Source organism: Vigna unguiculata, chromosome 10 (genome assembly GCF_037176805.1).
Source record: "Vigna unguiculata cultivar grain cowpea cultivar isolate G323 ecotype 2 chromosome 10, ASM3717680v1, whole genome shotgun sequence".
NCBI lineage: Eukaryota > Viridiplantae > Streptophyta > Magnoliopsida > Fabales > Fabaceae > Vigna > Vigna unguiculata.
In genome coordinates, this window is record NC_140801.1 from 19088319 (window position 1) to 19093584 (window position 5266).

General features: G+C 37.3%; 1 pseudogene; it reads left to right on the forward strand.

The window, feature by feature from the left end:
- The first annotated feature begins 1936 nt into the window (after positions 1-1936).
- LOC146882292 (uncharacterized) lies at positions 1937-4264 on the forward strand (annotated as a pseudogene).
- The last annotated feature ends 1002 nt before the right edge of the window (positions 4265-5266 follow it).

Genomic DNA, 5266 nt, shown 5'->3' on the forward strand with positions numbered 1-5266 from the left:
CTTAGGTTTTCTTAAACTCATGTACCTATATAGAGAGGTACCAAAAACTATTGTAGACACTTTTAGTCATATATTGAATTTGATTTCATTAAAGAAAGGGTTCTCTTTGTTCTTGGCTTAGGCCTCTGGTTTTTATCAAAGATTAAGATCTTTGTGGCGAATCTTCACTTGACTTATCAATCTGTTAGATTGTGGCGTCCTCCATCTCTATCTTATTCCGCGTTCTTCTCTGATTTATTCGTGTCGTGCCTCTTGAGGATTCAAATTCAGAAACAAACATACTCTTTCCTGGATAGGATCATATCATCTAGTATCTAGAGCAAAGTTCTGGTTTGAATTTCCTTTTCTATGTTATTTTTCTGTCATATGAAAAAAAAATTACAATTTTTCAATGTCTGCTTTTTCTGTGTTTTGTTTTAAATTTTGTTTGTTTCCTTTGTAAAGAGTAAAACCCCTAAGGTTGTTTCCAATTTGGTTGAATTTTTTTTATTTGGCGTTTTTTTTTTCTTTTTTGTTCTCTATTTAAATTGTGTATTTCTACATTTTATTCGTGGAAATTATTTATTTTTGTGTTTGGGATTTGCAATTGCACTTACTATTGATTTACATGAGTATGAGGGTTTGAAGGATCAATTGTTTAAGTTTGTTTTTGTGTTGAACTGCAAAAAAAAAAACAAAAAAAAATAATATTGTGGATCAAAAAAATATAAAAAAAAGAAGGATCCAAAAAAAGGGAGTTTAACACAACTTTTATTGCAATTTTATTTGTGGTTTATTGATATCTACTTGCAATCAGTCTTTCTCTTAGAGTCTCCGTGTTGTATCATTTAAATCTCTTTGGTAGTCCTATTATTTTCTAATTTTAATTTTCTTGTTTTATGTCTTTAAAATTCCTTGAAGTTTTGTCTAGAGTTTTGAATTTTCTTTGTCCTCTTAAGTCAAGATTTAGATCTCGAAACATTCTTCACATTTTTTGTTCACTCTTTGCTTAAGCTAATAGAGTTCTTTGCACTAAAGACAATTTGAGTGGTAAAAGGCAAGAGAGTACGTTCAAGAAAAAGCCTATAAGTGTGATACACGAGTGGGAAATTGAGTGAAACACTTAGTAGAGTGGTGAGGTCCAAAAGAAAAAAAGATTATTATTGCTAACATTTGCTTGCAGGACATGACTTCTTTCCAGAATAGTGATCTTGTATCACCTAAGACTACGACACTCATGGTTGCACTTGATAAGCTCATATTACAAATGAATCAAATGCAACAACACAATCAACAACAGTTCGAAAGGCTCCAAAAGTCTAATGAAGATGTGAGCGTGAGATTAGAGGGGATGGAGAGAAGAAGAAGGAGACATCATGATTCAGACCATTCTTCTCATAATGATGAAGCAGAACATGTTGTTAGGCCACAGAGAGGCCAAAGACGAGAGGTATTTGGGAACCACATGCTTAGGAGGGACAATGATGAGGAGGAGCATGGTTTTAAGCCAAGGCAAGGCCAAAGACGAGAGGAGTTCGAGAACCACACACCTCGAAGAGATAAGATGTGGAGGAAGATTATAATTCCTAAATTTAATGGAGCTAATGACCCGGAAGCCTATTTGGCATGGGAAATGAAGCTTGACCAAATCTTCAACTCTTATGATTATGAAGATGATGATAAGGTGCTTATGGCTTCCTTGGAGTTTGAAGGCTATGCTATGAATTGGTGGAATCAAATCATCGTGGACATAGCTAGAAGAAGGCGGTTGCCAATTTCTACATGGGAGCAATTAAAGGTAGCTATGAAGGAAAGATTTGTGCCTCCTTATTATAAAAAAGAGATCTTCAACAAATTACAAAGACTTACACAAGGAAATAAAAGTGTTGAAGAGTATGTTCAAGAGATGGAGGTCACCTTGATGAAAGTTGAAGTGGAAGAAACATATATGGCTACAATGGCTAGATTCTTGAATGGATTAAATTGGAAGATTGAAGATGTGGTGGAAATGCACCATTATGAGACCTTGGAGGATCTTATTCACCAAACCACCAGAGTGGAACAACAGCTCAAGAGAAGAAGCGCCTATAGGAAGTCATTCACCTCATGGTCATTGAGAGATAAGGAGAAATATAAGAAGGAGGGGGCTACTTCTACCATTCCTAAATCTAAGGAAAAGGAGTCCTCAAATGGTAAAGTAACTTCTCAAGCTAAAAATGATGATTCTTCACGTTCTAGTGCAATAAAATCTTTTAAATGTTTGGTAGAGGACATATCGCAGCTGAATGTCCCAACAGAAGAACTATGATGTTGTTGGCGAATGGTGAGTACATTAGTGAGCATTCCACGGGTGAATCATCTAAATCATCTAATAGTGATGAGGAGGAAAAGGAGTGTGAAGTCCCCCATTTGGAGGGAGATCTCTTGATGCTTAGGCAATTGTTAGGTAGTATGAACAAGGAGGAAGATGAGACCCAGAGAAGAAATATTTTTCATTCTCGATGTATGGTTATGGGAAAGGTGTGTTCCCTCATCATTGATGGAGGTAGTTGTACAAATGTAGCAAGTAAACGGCTCGTGGAGAAGCTTGGTTTGGTGACATCTATACACCCTAGTCCTTATGCTTTGCAATGGTTGAGTGAGGATGGAGAATTGGTGGTAGATAAGCAGGCGAACATTGCTTTTTCTATCGGTAAATATGTTGATGAGGTAGTATGTGATGTGGTACCTATGGAGGCGAGTCACTTACTGTTGGGGAGGCCTTGGCAATGTGATAGAAAGGTATCCCATAATGGTCTAGCCAATAAGTATTCTTTCTTGTTTAAGGGCAAAAAGGTGTCCCTAACACCTTTATCTCCTAGAGAGGTTTGTGAGGATCAACTTAAGATGCGAGTGAAAAGATAGCAAAAGCGAAAAGAAGGAAGAGAGAAAATTCCAGAAAGATACAAAAAAAGGAAAGTAAAAAAAGTAAAGAGTGATAAAAGTCTTTTCTTGAGAGAAAAAGAGCTCAACAGAGTGTTGATTTCAAAACAACCCTTATATTTGCTTATGCCTAACAAGCTTATTTGTCTTTAGGTATGGAACAACTTCTCAAAGAATATCATGATGTCTTTCCTCAAGACATCCCTCATGGTTTACCTCCTCAAAAGGGTATTGAGCATAATATAGATCTCATTCCGGGTGCATCCCTTCCTAATAGGCCAACCTATATGAGTAATCCAGAAGAAATCAAAGAGATACAGAAACAAATGGAGAAACTTTTGGAAAAAGGATGGATTCGGGAAAGTTTGAGTCCTTGTGCTATGCAGTAATTCTGGTACCTAAGAAAGATGGATCGTGGAGGATGTGTAGTGAATGTAGAGCCATCAACAATATCACTATAAGGTATCACCATCCTATCCCTAGACTTAATGACTTGCTTGATGAAATGCACGGTGCTTGTTATTTATCCAAAATAGATTTAAAAAGTGGTTATCATCAAATAAGGATGAGAGTTGGAGATGAATGGAAAAATTCTTTTAAAACTAAATTTTTCTTGTATGAATGAATGGTTATGCCTTTTGGGTTAACCAATGCACCTAGCACCTTTATGCGGTTAATGAACCATGTATTGAGGAATTTCATTGGTAAATTTTTGGTTGTATATTTTGATGATATTTTGATATATAGCAAAACACTTGATTCACACATGTGCCACGTAAAGAAAGTTCTAGAAGTACTGAGGCAGGAAAAACTATATGCCAATAAGTACAAATGCATTTTTTGTACTCATGAAATTGTTTTCCTATGGTTTGTAGTTAGCTCAAAAGGGGTAAAAGTTGATGAATAAAAAATCATAGCCATTAGGGACTGACCCATCCCTAAGAATGCAAGTGAGGTACGTAGTTTTCATGGCTTGGCTAATTTCTATAGGAGGTTTGTCAAGGATTTTAGAACCATAGCATCTCCACTAAATGAACATGTTAAGAAAGATGTGGGGTTTAAGTGGGGAAAGGAACAACAAGATGCTTTTGATAGTCTCAAATACAAACTCACACATGTACCTATCTTAGCTTTACCAAATTTTGACAAATCCTTTAAGATAGAGTGTGATGCTTCAAATGTGGGCATATGCGGTGTTCTCTTGCAGGAAGGGCATCATATAGCCTATTTCAGTGAACGGTTGAAAGGGGCGGTGGGAAACTATTCCACTTTTGACAAAGAGTTATATGCCCTTGTTAGAGCTCTGCATACTTGGCAACATTATTTGACTTATCAAAATGAGGCGGGATCCTATCTCTACTAATCTCTAATCCTGTTGCCAGGCTGGTGGTTTGTGCGATTCGTTTCCCGACTATACCATAACTGCGAGCTTCCTTCTCCGTCACTTCTAACGAATCGCTTCAGGTGGTCAAAACATATCAAATCTTCTATCTTATCTTGCAGTGCTTTACATTCATCCATGGTGTGGTCATTATTGCGGTGGCATATGTAATGTTTGGACATATCAGCGCTCGGCGGGTTAAGGGTTTTGCTAGGAGGGGGAATTGATGAAGATGTGACCACCTCATCAAGTTCTAAGGAGGCCAACTCTAGAAGGATCACTAGGAGCATGACAAAAATGAAGGCATTATCCTCTCTATCTTTATTTTGCATTTCTTTAGTTTCAATTTCTTGAAATTGGTGTGGTTGACTATTTTGAGTTGACTTGTTAACCTTAACTTAAGGGTTGACTTGTTGACCCAAGATTAGCTTAACCTTAAACTAACATGCTAATAAATTCCTTAATTTGCTTTTGTAGGAATAAGAAAGGAGGATGACCACATAGGAGACACTTGGCGTCCTAAGGAAGTGAGAGAAGGAAGACTTTCTAGAAGCATCTAGAAAGGGGAGGCCCCAATGCCTTGGACACCATGACTTCTAGAAAGTTTTAGAACCCTCCTTTATGAGCCTTGGCCATGAAGACTTGCCACCTAGATGGCTTGGAAGAAAATTCACCCATGTTCACCCTAGGATGACCTACTTTCTAGAACATGCTAAATTTCTTTTGTAATCCTTTAACTTAGTTGTTTTGCTAAGGGACCCCTAGACTTGTCTATTTAAGGGGACCTCTAACACTTGTACAAGGGTTAAACATTTTGGAGAATTTATACAATTTGTGTTTCAACCTTTTTGTGAGAGCATTTCTCCTTAGGGAGTGCAGTTCTTTCAAGCCTTATCTTGCCTTAGCAAGTGGCGGCATACACCACTTATCTTCAAGGTTGTCATGGCTTCTTCTAGCCTAGCCTTGTAGTGGCGTGAATCATCC